Genomic DNA, 15,159 nt, shown 5'->3' with positions numbered 1-15,159 from the left:
AGCCTGGAGGGGTGGCGAGAACAGAAGGGGGCCACGGCTATGTGTTATCTAAGCCGGGTCGTTTGGCAACGCATGTGTCACCAGAGGTAAAAGAAAAAATTTGGAAAGGGGAGTATGTCGACATTTTTTCCCTGATAAGACCAAAACGATGGGAAGTGGAGTGCAAAGACAAGGAAGGGAAGGAGAACTCATATAGGGACAGGAGACCGAAAGTTGAGGAATCCATCATGAATTGGCTTTGTGGCTTTCAGGTGTTTATGACTGTGATCATTGAGAAAAAGCCAGAGCTAGCAGGGCCTTTGATTTATTACATGAACAAGGTGCTGAAGGCCCATATGACACATGGGGGCACCGCCTGGCTCGATTACGATAGGGACTTTAGATGGGAAAAGGTGCAAGACCCCGATATTGGATGGGACCAGGTGGAGGTTAATGTGTGGCTCGAGAGCATGAATGGCAAGTCGGGGGGATCCCAAAGCAATAGGCAGCCTTTTCGGACATCCCAGGGAGGGCCGGGGGAAAAGAGAGGGACTTGCTGGGCATTTAATAAAAAAGCATGCACCTGGCCCACTGACAAATGTAGGTTTAAGCACGCATGTTCCTTTTGCGGCCACCCCTCCCACCCTGAGTTCAAATGTATTAAAAAGTCCAAGGAGAGGGGGGGGGAGGCAAGGACATTAAGCCACCTCAACCTTAAGTTGCCCACGCCCGTTGACATAGGGAAATTGATTTATTGGCTGAATCAGTACCCTGACCGATCGGCAGCCAAATTGTTGTTTCATGGTTTTTCGGAGGGTTTTCGCATTCCAGCGCAGGGCGTTACGGCAGTGGAATACTGCCAGAACTTGTTGTCAGCCAGGGCTCAGCCTAGAGTAGTGGAGCTGAAGGTGGAAAAGGAACGGGGTTGGGGCGCGTGGCGGGCCCCTTCCCGGCCCCCCCTTCCGGACTACGTGTGCTCTCCTTTGGGAGTAGTTCCAAAAAAGGAGCAGGGGCAGTTCAGAATGATTCACAATTTGTCAGCCCCAAAAGGGGAGTCAGTTAACGATGCTATTGACCCAGCCCTGTGTTCAGTGACATACTCATCCTTTGACGCTGCTTTGAGTAAACTGAGGGCCCTAGGCCCAAATGCGATTATGGCAAAAACAGACATAGAATCTGCCTTTCGCCTTTTGCCAGTACACCCAGAGGACTATCACTTGTTAGGTTTTCAATTGAATCACCAATTTTACTATGACCGGTGTATGCCTATGGGGTGTGCAATATCATGCAGGTATTTTGAAAGCTTTAGTTGCATATTACAATGGTTGTTTACGCACAGGACGGGCCACAAAGAGGTAGTGCACTACTTGGATGATTTTATGGTAATGGGTCCGGCCTCCTCCACGGCTTGTGCTCAAGCGTTACAGCAGTTGGTATACATGTTCCAGGAATTTAAGATCCCTCTGGCCCCAGGTAAAACGGTGGGCCCAGCGACTTGTATGTCTTTCTTGGGGATCGAGATTGACACTGTGGCAGGGGTATGCAGATTGCCAGCAGACAAGGTCCAGGCCTTTTCCCAGGCCATTGATGCGGCCCTGGCCAGCCCAAAGGTAACTCTACACCAGTTGCAGGTGTTGGTAGGGCAGTTAAACTTTGCCCTCAGGATCATCCCTATGGGCCGCCCTTTCTCCAGATCGATAGCTAGGGCTATGGGGGGCCTGACCCAGAAGCATCACAGGGTGCGTTTACGGGCTGAGGTTAGAGACGACCTGAAAGTATGGCACGACTTCCTAGCAAACTTCAATGGGGCTGTAGTGTGGCCGGCTCCCGCGGTGTCCAACGCTGAATTGGGGCTATTCACGGACGCTGCAGGCAGCATTGGTTTTGGGGCTATTCTGGGTCTGCAGTGGTGTGGTGCCAAATGGCCAGAGGATTGGCACAAGAATGGTTTGACAAAAAACATAGCATTTTTAGAGTTGTTCCCAATCTTGGTAGCAGTAACCATATGGGCAGAGTGTTTCAGGAATAGATCAGTTGTATTCTGGTCAGACAACATGGCGGTGGTAGAGGCCATCAACCGGCAAGGAGCGACATGTACGCATGTTCTGAGACTGTTGAAACGTTTGGTTTTGGCTTGTTTGAAATTGAATCTGTTGTTCAGGGCTGCACACATCCCTGGTGTTGACAATCATGCTGCCGATGCTTTATCTCGTTTTAAGCTGCAGGAATTCCGGAGATATCACCCCGAGGCAGAGGAGCGGATGACGGTGTTTCCACCATCACTGTGGAGGATTGGAGCCCCGCTTTAGCGGGGCTGGTAGGTGCCTCAATGAGTAGCCGCACTCGGAAGGCGTACCAACAGGGTTTTCTGTGTTACAGGACATTAGTGCAGGAAGCTGGGTTCTCCAGTTGGTTTACAGATCAGGCAATGTATCACTTTATACAAACAATCAGTGACCAGGGCAGATCACTTTCGTATGCTAGGTCTCATGTGTCTGCAGTAGGGTTCTTTGCCAGATTAGCGGGCTGTAGGGATCCTGGGGCCTCATTTGTGGTCAAAAGGGCGTTAGCAGGCTGGGCCAGGCGGCAGGGCCCCAGGCGGGATAGCAGACGCCCGTTAGATGTGAAGACTCTGAACGACATACTGTGTGCTCGTCTACTTTCGAGGGCACTTTATTCTCAGCAGTTTTCTCATTAGCCTTTTACGGGGCTTTTCGCCTGGGAGAAATTGTAGGAACTTCCCGGGCTGACCAGGGGGGTGGAATTCAGTTCGAGGACACTAGAATCGGCGCCAGGGGTTTGGAGGTGGTCTTGAGAAAATCCAAGACAGACCAGACAGGTAAAGGGGCCGTGATACTGTTGGGCCCCGCGCCAGAGGCACTTATTTGCCCTGTCGCTTGTATGCAAACATACCTAGCCATCCGCCCGGGGTTGAAGAGTCAGGCTCTATTCATTCATGAGGGGGGGGAATGTGTATCGCAGTACCAGTTTAAAGCGGTGTTGCGGTTAGCCCTAAGTCACATTGGCCTAGGGGACGCTCATTATTCTTCTCATTCCTTCAGGATAGGGGCAGCTACGTTAGCGGCAGAGGCAGGGTTGTCTGCCATGGCAGTGAAAGAGGTGGGCCGTTGGTCTTCTGAATGCTACAGGCGGTACATAAGGCCTGATTTGCTGTGACTGCATGTAATGAGTGACCAGTGCCTAACTTTTCTATTTCCTCTCCGGTTATTAGTATGCCAAGAACGGTGGTGTGGGTATTGGGACACTCGTTCGTTCGGCGGGCAGCAGTGCGATTGCGACAGCGGCGAGTGCGGAAACCACCAGGTCTCGAGGGGACAGAAATGTTGTGGCACGGTGTAGGAGGGATGCGCATCCGGCACCTGCGGCGGCTCGTGGAGGAGATTAGAGAACGTGAGGGACAGCAGTCCCCTGATTTGATCATCATCCACCTGGGCGGCAACGACATGGTAGACCGGGGACGCTTGGCGGTCAGAGAGGCACTGCTCACGGAATTTGCTTGGCTGGGGAGGACCTTCCCACAGGCCAGGATAGCATGGTCTTGCATGATCCCACGACAATGGTGGGGCGACGGAATCCGGGCAAGAGCGGTAAATGTGTCAGTGAGACGTCTCAACGGGGAGCTGGCAAAGTTGTGCTCAGGACAGGGCCGCTTGCTACACCTCCCGCACAAGATGATTTCGGGAGCTTCAATGTTCCATCACGATGGAGTACACCTATCTGACTCTGGCACGGACACTTGGATTAAAGGGATATGGTCCTTTGTGCAGAACTTGCTTGAAGGGGGGAAGGGCGACGGACCTGTGGGCCCTAGTCTCCCTTGTGGCGGAGAAGAGACATTGGACCATTGAAAGAGACTTATAAAAGTGATGGGAGTTCGCCTTGCGCACTCCCTAGGCCAGCACTGAGGGGAGAGAAGGTAAGCCCTCCGCAGGGGGATGGAGGCCACCGGCTGGGGAGGCTAGGGCGTCAGGTACGAGCCTCCAGGCAGCCTGGTGGACGAGAGGTGGGGCCCTGGAAATGGCGGACAAGGACCCGAGGGCTGGGGCCCATCGCTCAGGGGCGCAGGTGGGTTGCACCTTGCGTGGGCATCTCAACCTGGGGAGATGCGAACCAGAAGGACCCTTGGTGCTGGGGGAAGGAATAATATCTTACAATTTTTAGGCACAGTGAATAATAAATAATGTAATTTGATGATTTGCCTCAATAATAGGTAATGTTTTATAGATGTGTTTTTAATAACTGTGCTTGTCATGTTTATGAGTGTTGTCATTAAACATGGCCTTTTTACACCCACCTATCTCAAAGTCTTGGTTAATTGGTGGGTTGGGGCGGGCGTGGAGCATGCTGGGGGATCCGGGTCCTATAGCCATTGAGTAGCTAGCTTGAGTTCTCCAATATGGCCCGAGCTGTAACTATGCTGTTTTCTAGATAGTAATACGGCTTAAATTTGTACAGACTGCGGAAAATGGTTACTTAGTTGGATAGAGTGAGTGTGAAAGTTAAAAGCATGAACAGCAGAGTTGTTTGATAATAAGACATAATTAATGATACTGTTAGCTTTTTTCCCATTAAAGGTACATCTAAATGGGCCACATGGGGATAAAATTTCATTTGAAAATGATAAATCAACATTGTATAAAAGTTCATTTAATTTATCTCCATATCGGTTGTGAATAAAATGTGTTTGGCCCAAGTCATATAAATTAATTATACTGCATGTTTTTTCGGAGGGTAAACTGCATAATTGGATGTTAAAATCAACCCCACCCACCCACAAAATTGAGATTCCTGCAGCTTTTGTCCAGACATTTCAGATCCTCATCCAGTTTGTGTAGGTTTGTTATGATATCACATCTTGGAGGGTTGTTATACAGGTTAATCACTGCTAGCCTAGCCGGACCTGAGATTTCACAGACAATTACTTGATAGTAAGGATTTATTCATTCTTTAGTTATTCTTACTAATTGTAGGTTATTAGCAACAAAAATACATAGGCTGCCTTTTGATCTACTACGTGATGTAGAAACGGCAGGGACATGGTATGTTCTGAACCCATTCATGTACACAGGTTCCATGAGCCAAGTCTCTTGGAAACCAATTTAAAGCCCTCGACAAATTCTAACCATTCTGGATTACTGGTTTTGTTCCGGAGAACTGCCACATTCCAGAATAGAAATCTAATATTAACAGGAGAGTTGCCGGCACAATTCTCCATACAGTTAATTAGTGTGGTATCAGTAATGGAGTAAATGGTTGGCTGTATAGTGGCAGCCGTTTGAAAAGTATTTAACCCGCTTAGTTCTTGAATAAGTGTCCCAGGGTTAAACCGAACAATATCAAACTCTGGCCCCCCTCAGGAGCACCAAATGCTCCACGTCGTCATTCTAACCCATCAAGATTTGATAAATCCTGAAACCGAATAAACGTTGGAACATTATAAATTGGATTGGTCGATGGGATTAGAATGCGTGGAGACTTTGGTCGATTGAGGTCCCCAATCAAGCTCGGTTGATATAAATAGCATAAGGGGAGAGCAGAAACAGTGTTTATAGATACATATGTGGTCCTGGTTCTATTCAGGACAGCCTCCACAAATCTTGGTGTTTTGAAAGACAAAACTACATAGCCTCCTGGCAGAGTTTTCCAGGTCTTACCCACCCATTTAATTCGCCTTACCATCTTTATGTCCTCGAACAGATGTTCAGTTAAACCTGATCTGTTGAGGATGTTACCTAGTGATGGTTACCATGCTATCTCGGAATGTTGGGAGGAGCTGCTCAGTGGGTGAAGGCAGTTGATGCAGATGCAGACATGCCTTGGGGTTGCTCCAAATAACTTAATAAATATATTATTTATCCCAATCTACAAAGTGTACTTTGTAATAATGGCGACGAGGATGGGATAGTGAAGAAGAGTAGAGGATCACAACCACTGGTTAGATCGAGTTGGACAACCCCTGGCGCTGGAAGAAATCAAGGCCAGGAGCACTTTGTGTATAGTGCTTGGTTCATGCAAATTCCTGGAACTTGTCATGAAGGAGTGGTTTTAAGGTTAGTGACAAGTATGTTGGTGAGAGTGCCTTGATAGCACCAGTGTATAGCATACAACAATTACTGGATGAATGTGCAATGATAGCACCAGCGGCTGTTACCGCGTTTCCTTAAGAAAACATGTAATATTGAAGTAGCGAGGATTGAAAAGCACTGAAGAGAAACCTTAACGACAAGCATTTGCCCATAGTGTGTTTATCTGAATCAGCGTAAATGAGTGTCAGTTGAAGATTCAACACTGAATGGATATTTTTAAGTGAAGTATGTCGTTCTGCACTTCTATTTAGTGAAGGAAGGATTTGTATTTAATTAAATTGTTTTGTTGCGTGCGTTGGTACATGAAGAAAGATTGGACCTCTACTGTGCTTAACTGAATTACCCTGATGCGTGTATAACATTGAAGCAGGAAGAAGAATTAGATGCCGGCTGTGCATCGTTATCCTTAATCAAAAGTAAACAAAGCGAGCGCCCAAAACCAGTGCGAGTGAAGCCCTTCACGGACAGACATTCATAGATAAAGAAATTGTGTATTTGAGGCGAGTGCTACTGAAGGTGTGTGAGCGCTAATGGGGCAATAACGAGAAAACGAGCGCTTAATCTGTGCTAGTGAAGCCTTTCAGCAGACAGTGTAATGCTAACAAGGCAGTAACGAGATTATTATTTTTTTGAAGTGTTATTCACAAATAAACCCGTTTGTGAGCCAGCACGAGGAAGAATCAACTTGCGAGGAAAATTAATTGCCTGCTGTGTTTGTTTGAACTGTTCTGCCGAATGTTATTCATAAGTAAACAAAGCGCGAATCAACGAGCGCGTGAAACCTAACGTGAGAGGTGCTGTGGAACAAGTCAATTAGCCAACGTGAGCCCGAGCGCTGTGGAATTTTAATTTTACAAGTAAACAAGTCTATGTGCCAGTGCGAGCAAGAATCTAACACCTACTGTAGCTAATGAGTCGTCCTGCTGCGCGCCTGCACCTAAACGCGAGGGAAGAATCAGAAGCCTGCTGTGAGGCGCGTGCTAAAAAGCTTTTAGGAGGCTTTTAAAAATAAACAAGGCGCGCGTTAAGGACAAGAATAGTTAATCAAGCGCGAGGGAGTGCTTTAAACACTTATAATGAATATTTGATATGTTTTACCTTCCCACACGCGACTGCACAGTGAAGGCTTAACTGGAAGAGCATTAGGAGAGTATGACGCTGTGATAACATCTTGTGTGAGTAGCGTCAGATCTCGGGCTGTGATTAGTGACTGAACAGTTTGAAGGAACAGTACACCAGGAACTGTGATTAGTGACTGTACAGTTTAAAGGAACAGTACACCAGGAGCCAACGTGAAACTGTGATCATCAGTTAATAGTTTAAAAGAGCAGTACACCACATAACTGAAACCAACAATATTTAACTACTACTTGAAGGAACTGTTATTCAATAAGACAACGGTGACTACTGTAATTATTTTAATTTTTTATGTTTACTTTTATCTTGTAAATATTTATTTATATGTACTGACGGTGATATATATATTACTATATTTTGAGCAAGTATTATAAAATAATTAAAACCTCTAACTTCTAAATTTTGGTGTGCCTGCCAGCATGGATCTGTCATCTGTGGTAGCCCCACCAAAATGTTTACAAAACCCAGGGGAACCCTTTATGCCCTGGGAGGATTGGATTGAGACTTCTGAGACCTATCTAGAGGCAATAGGTGGTGAAGATTTCGTATCGGGTAGAAAGGTGTTAAAAAACATTACCTGTCCGCGTTAGAGTAGATTCCACTAACCAAGCAGATGAAGAATCTAATGAAGGTGAAGAAAGAGGAACTAACCATTTTGATGAGTATGTAGAGATAGTAAAAGCTCTAGAAGAGAAGTTTGGAGAAAAAAAATCAACATTGTAGTTGAAAGACACAAGTTTTTCTCTAGAGCACAACAGTCTGGAGAATTTGTTGAGCAGTATATTTCGGTACTTAGAACATTTGCATCTACATGCAAACTTAAAGATCTAACAGAAGAAATAATAAGAGACCAATTTATTAATAACTCTTAGACTTAAAAGATCCCTCCTTAAAAAAATTCATAGAGGTAGCAAGACGCCTGGAAAACACATTAAGTACGTTAAGGAACTCAAATCAAATCAAGTTAAAGATAAGGGGGATCAGACCAAAGTGTGTGCTATTGGAAAGAAAAAGGATAGCAAGCAGACAAGCGACAAGTTTGTTAAAAGTGTGCCTCAAATTAATAAGAACTCCCAACCTAAATATAATCACGCATGTTAGGGATGTGGCAGCCCCAGGCATACAGCTGATTCTGATAAGTGTATAGCGGTCACGGAAAAGTGTTACAAGTGTAAACGAATTGGGCATTTTGCTCGTATGTGCAAAACCAGTACATCCAACAAGTGGAGGCGTACTGTACATGCCATACAAGAGAACAGTGAAGAGGAGTTCTCTGATGAAAGAGAAACAGTAGAAGTGTGTGTGATTTATGATGATGAAATGAATGAAATTCGTGAAGGATACAACCCTCCTAAGTGTATGCTGGGCATCAATGGTACTAAAATCTTAGTGTGGGTGGATTTGTGCTCTCCATATACCATCATAGACAAAGATGCATGGATAAAAATTGGAAAATGCAAGTTGAATTCCCCGGACATTGAACCTGTGGGTTATTGTGTGATTGAGTTACCTTTGATAGGTTTTTTAAAGTGCAAACTATCTCACAAGAAAATGGAAGCAACTAGCAAAGTCTATGTAGTAGCAAAAGGAAGAAACCTTGCTAGGGTGGCGCGAACAAAAATGTTAGGGATTAAATTGGATCCGAACCATCCTGAACAAGTGCTAGTAACAGAGAATTCGGAGAAGAACAAGTGGAGTTTGAAATATCCTAAGTTATTTAGAAGTGAACTAGGGTGCTTAACCAAATTTGAGCATCGCATTGTCCTTAAAGAAAATTACATTCCATGTGTGCACAAGGCAAGTAATGTCCCGTTTGCACTGGGAGAAAAATTAAAGAAGGAACTGCAGAGGTTGTGCGAGGCACAAGTGATTGAACCAATCCAATCATCAGAGTGGCTTAGTCCCATAGTTTTAGCAGGCAAATGGGATGGAAATTTGCGCATGTGCATCGACCTAAGAGACCTCAATCGCAACATTTTAGTTGATCGCTGTCCACTGCCACATATTAATGAGATGATGTCCTCAGTTACCAATGCAGCGTATTTTTCTTAAATTGACCTCTCAAGTGCATATCATCAAGTGTGTTTACACACTGCGTCGAAACACCTCACGTCGTTCATAACACCAGAGGGGGCGTTTAGATTCGTGCGGATGGCATTCGGACTGGCGTCTGCCTCTGCTGTATTCCAGAGAGTAATGTGCAAAATATTGGAGAATTCACACTAAGTTCTAGTATTTCAAGATGAAGTGTTGGTGTGGGGTGAGAACAAGGAGGAACATAATATGATTTTAGATCAAACGCTCAACAAATTGCAGAATGCGAGATTAACAGTAGAGATGGACAAGTGCAAGAATAGAATATTTAGGACACACGTTATCAAAAATGGGAGTTAAACCAAAGAAAGAATTGTTGAATGCCATCGCTGATGCAACAATTACGCTCGTTTCTTGGGTTGGCGGAATTTTATTCAAAATTTGTTCACCATTTCGCTGATAAAGTACATGTTCTGAGAGTGTTAATGAAAAAAGGTAATAGGTTTGCTTGGACGGACGAGTGTCAGAAAGCATTTGAAACGATTAAGGAACAGATCTTGAAGTCTGTGGCTTTAAGACCCTTTAATCCATTAGATCCAAGCATTGTTGTAGTGGATGCAAGAGCGTATGGTTTGGGGGCAGTACTTATGCAAAAACACCTGGGTCAAGAGCGGGTGGTGGCATTTGCGTCACGTACATTGAAGGGTGCAGAGTCAACATATTCAGTTATTGAGAAGGAAGCCCTTGCGTGTTGGTGGGGTGTTGATCACTTCGAAAATTACGTTTGGGGGAGGCATTTCGAGGTCAGATCTGACCATAGGCCGCTCACTGATATTTTCACAACCAAGGGCACAGGGAAGGCAACACCCAGGATAGCCAAGTGGTTGTACAGACTGCAGGGATATGATTTCACTTTGAATTATGTGCTGGGTATACGTAACATTAATGCTGACTGTTTGTCTAGGTTACCATTACAGTGTATAGATGATGATTATGATACTGGTGACGAATATGTGGTGGCGGAGCCATCACGGAAAGTGAGTGGAAGGCTGCAGTGGAGAAAGATGCCATTCTAGTGGAACTCATGCAACATCTGAGTGTACCGACTAGTTCCAGTGTGGAATTGAGAAAAAAAAATTGTGATTATTGGACGGAGTTATCTGTTATCTGTTGTGGACAAAATTATCGGCAGAGATGGAAGATTGGTAGTGCCAAGCGGTTTACGTTCCAGATTACTTAATTTGTTGCATGAAGGACATAGTGGAATGTCAGGGATGAAAAGAAGAGCAAGAATGACATTTTGGTGGCCGGGTTCGGACAAAGATGTAGAGGGATGCGTACGTGACTGCCTGGAGTGCATGTGTAGCAATAAGTCCCATCAAGTTGAGGAGTCTCCTATTATTCCTACCAAATTTCCTGATAAACCGTGGGAAAGAGTAGCGATGGATATTTGTGGGCCATTTAGTTCAAAAGGTATAATGAATACGTTTGCACTTGTGATGATAGATTATCACTCTAAATGGCCTGAGGTGGCTTTTTCTGACGAGATTAAGGCGTCTTATGTCATTGAATTTTGCGATCAAATTTCCAAACATACTTGTCACTGACAATGGACCACAATTCACGGCAGAAGTGTTTGAAAGGTATTTATCCATGATGGGTATCGTACACCACACCACAGCAGTCTACAATCCTAGGGAGAATGGTTTAGTCGAGAGGTTTAACCGAGTGTTGAAGGAGTGTGTTCAGTTGTGTGTGAGCAGTGGGGGCGATTGCAAGGAAGGCGTGAAGGAGATGTTATGGAGCTATAGGCAGGGCTCGACAAATCCACTCGCCCGCTCGCATTTGCGAGGGAGAATGGATGAGGACGAGCTATTTTTAGGTCCTACTCGCCCTTTCTGGCGAGTAGGAAATCAAACTAACTTTTGTCTTCTGTCTTTAAAAACAGAGCAAAAGTGACAAGATAACACGATTTAAAGGCATTTTTATTGCTCACAAAGGAAATGAGCAATAAACATGCCTTTAAATCTTGTTATCTTGTCACTTTTGCTCCGTTTTCAGAGACGGAGGTCAAGTGGGTTGGAGTCAGGTCGAGCAGATTTTCCATGGTACTAGACCTGCAGGACTAGTACCATTTTTCGGATTTGTCGAGCCCTGTATAGGTCTACACCCCATTCGGTCACCAAGGAAACTCCTTTGATGCTTTTAAAGGGAAAACAGGCAGGTACCAGAGTGTCTCCAGTATGGATGCTTAGAGGAAGTACATATTGTCTAGACAAGAAGGGATTGATGGACAGGCTTCGTGAATATCAAGACAAATACACTAATAGACATAATGACAAATTAAAAAATTAAAGAAGGGAGTTTGTTGTTGGTGATTGGGTAAGAACTAAGGTATTCAGCACCCATGGGTCTGAAATGTCAAAATGGTCAAAACCTAAAAGCATAGTCAGGGTGAAGGGATGTAATGTATGGTTATCGGATGGAAATAAATGGAATGTTCGTAGTGTCACATTGTGCAATCCTGAGGAGAGACATATTTTGATAGGAAAACAAGATGGCACAACATCAAGTGAGGAAAATGAGAAAGTACCTGCAATGAACAGAGTGCCGCGCATTAAGAAACGTTCAAAGTGGCAAGATGACTATGAGTGTTAGTAGCTTATTCAGTGTATATATATATACGTAGATGGTGTACAAAATGTTACGTTGTTTACTATCTATATTTCATGTGTTCATTGGTTAAAATGTTATCTTTGAAATATGAGTATACATTTTCTATAAAAATCATTTGTTAAGTTTAAGAAGGGGAGATGTGTTGTATCCCAGCAACCATGTTGTGGATGTTATCTAATGATGGTTACCATGCTATCTCAGAATGTTGGGAGGAGCTGCTCAGTGGATGAAGGCAGTTGATGCAGAAGCAAACATGCCTAGGCGTTGTTCCATGCAACTTAATAAATAAATATATTATTTATCCCACTCTACAAAGTGCACTTTGCAATACTAACTAATGTAATGCTTTAGTCCTAAGAAAGGTCCACAATGGTATACTGAAATAGACACGCATTTAGAGCTCCCATATACGCTATTATTATACAAACCATGTAACAACTGGCTCGTTTAAAATAGCCTGTTCGCATGTCACACAGATGTTATTATCTGTAGACTCAAAATGCAGTAATACAAAGGGGGAGTAGGATGCAACAGTTTATCAGCATAGGCCTTGTGTAGAGGCGTGTGCGCACTACTGTGTATTGTAACCACATTCCTGTAACACATCACAGTTATATGCATTCTTCTTAAACCGTCAACTGTATGTATGTATGATACCTTAGAGGACCCTGGATTTTTACACAATTTAAGAAAAACAATAAATGTATTTAAAAAACAAAACAAAAAAAGAAAGGTCCACAATTCCATACTCAGAGGGGGTAAGATAGGAACTTTTGCCAAAACAATTACATATGGGGCGGCAGCCGGAGGAAGATCTAAAAAATCAGTTGTCTGCAATAATGGGGCTTGTGTGGGTCTAGTGTTAGCTAACGAAGGCGAAACATTACCTGTTTTTTTCCTTACTGACAAGCCTATCCCAGGTTAGACAGAAGGCGTACTGATTGTGTGCGGGTTATGACTGAGTGTTGCATTACCAATAATGTCTTGTGATGTTTGAGTACTCAGTAAAGTAATGCATTTAGATTCCAGGTGTTTTAGTCGAGTGTTGATAGCTTCTAAGGAGACTTTCACGAATTGTTCGAAAGAGTTGACGGCTAAACATATGGAGTCTAGTTTTTGATTATTTAAATCACTGTTCTCTTGAGTAGTTTCAACACTTGCCGGCATTAACCTACAAGGAGGCTTATGTTGAAGTTTAGTTTGTTTATTCTGAATTACCTCTTTATTTGCAGAACTAGTTGCAGTACATTCACAAGGCTTTTTTATGCGTTTAGGTGGCGGGGGAGTGTCCAAGTTGGATACATTTATAGTTTCAGATATATGCTAAATGCACCAATTCACCTCCTTGTCAATCACTGTGGGTCTACCTTTACCACTGGTTTTAGTTTTTTTTGACATTATTAACGAGGTACTGTACCAGTCATGGGGGCCGTTATATGATCTCCACAAACTAACAAAAACTCCTCAACAGAGGAAATCTGTTTCTCTATAGCCCCCCATAGCTCTCAATATGTTTTTAAGTAGTGAGGTCTGTGTCTGAGCTTTTTCTGAGGTTTCCAGTCTTCCGGGATCACCTATAAGTTTATTTTGCCCATACTTGATCTGGAACAGTATCAATGAGCCAAATGGATATGTGTGTGCGCAATATAAATAAAAACGAACATACAAGTCCAATAACAATTGGAATATAGCGATTATAAAATAGTTAAAAAATAGTTACTCAACTCCCACTTTCCTTTTAAATGCACTTAAAGACACCACACAGCACGGCACCATGCGAAGGTCCTCTAGTAGATGAATGATAGATTTCCTAGTATCTCAGAATCTCATTTGCAGCACAGAATTTATTTTTCTCTCGCCGCTTTCTGGTTATTGAAATTCAAGCTCCGAAAAGGCAGTCCAACCCACCTACACCGAGCTTCAAGGATTCTTGTAAAAAAAAATTAAAAAGGGAAAGCTACAAGTTGCTTCTATGAAATACAAAGTACCTGTATTCCTGCAGTGTCGCAGTTAAGGCGATGGTGTTAGCGTTTCCTCCCAAAAAGATTCTTATGTCTCGATGAGGTCCTCTGGCTAGAAGTGATCAACAACCTCTTAGCTTTTTGACCAGGTGACGGTTCCTTTCAGAGCTTACCCTAGGTCAGAACACCAGGGAGGGACCAGCCCAGCCTCCTCCTGTCTCTGATGGGCCCGCCCTAATGTATCATTTTAAAGGATTTCCGTGGAAGTTCTGATGAATGAGTGCACAGAGAACTCTATGAGTTATTGTTTGAGAAATGTTTCATATTAAGTTTACATATCCAGAATGTAGGTACTGAGGAAGCAAGCAGATTTATTTTACCTTAAGGAATACATTAGTTTTAATAACTTCATTATATGAGTAGCTGTTTTTGATTTATAAATACAACCTAAAGGTGATCATGCTATGCTGAATTTGAAATGTTTATTATCATGCATAAAAACGTGAATTAAAAACTCCAAATTTTGGGGATTCAGGGCGATTTTCCATTTTCCTTCCGAGACTGTCCGAATATTTTTATATTTCCTCCCTCTTATAGAATGCTGTCAGTACTCTTCATAAGTTTGACAGTTATAATCTCTTCGTTTTGTTTGCATAAATAGGGTATTTGCTAAGCTTTGTAATTTTGTAATTGAGAACTTACGGCAGATTAAGACACTTTTGTTAATGAACTTATTATTTCTGTAATAAACCCTCTTTCACCTATTCTTAACAAGAACAGTCATTTAGAGATGTAAGTTTTATTTCGATTTTTAACTCTCCCAAATGAATTATCTATGGTTGGGAGTTGTGTTCTGTTGTGTTTGTTGCACCTTTGTTCTCTCGGGGACACGGTCCCCTTTTCCCCTCTTCATGTCATCAGCTGTCCGTTCTAAAATGTTGACACTGACAGATGATGACTGAAGAGTTTGGATGCGTTCCTGGAGCTCTTGACCTGAGAACACCTGTACTTCAAGTACGGCGTTTACATAACAATTTATGGCAAAGAGCGACCAACACAGAACACCCACGGAGTGAAGATTTACGAGAACGAAAATGTTTACAATTTTCTACAGGGAGGTCATCTTGAGGCTCTAAGCGAATTTTCTCAGGTCAGTCAGCATATATGGAAAAAGGCACATGCGCAGAATGGGTGCAAGTTAGTTTGAAAGGAAATTAAATTGTCTGCATGTGTTTGAAAAAGAAATCCATTACTGCGTACACCAT

Source organism: Lissotriton helveticus, chromosome 7 (assembly GCF_964261635.1).
Source record: "Lissotriton helveticus chromosome 7, aLisHel1.1, whole genome shotgun sequence".
In the NCBI taxonomy this organism is placed as follows: domain Eukaryota; kingdom Metazoa; phylum Chordata; class Amphibia; order Caudata; family Salamandridae; genus Lissotriton; species Lissotriton helveticus.
This window is presented reverse-complemented; position numbering follows the sequence as displayed.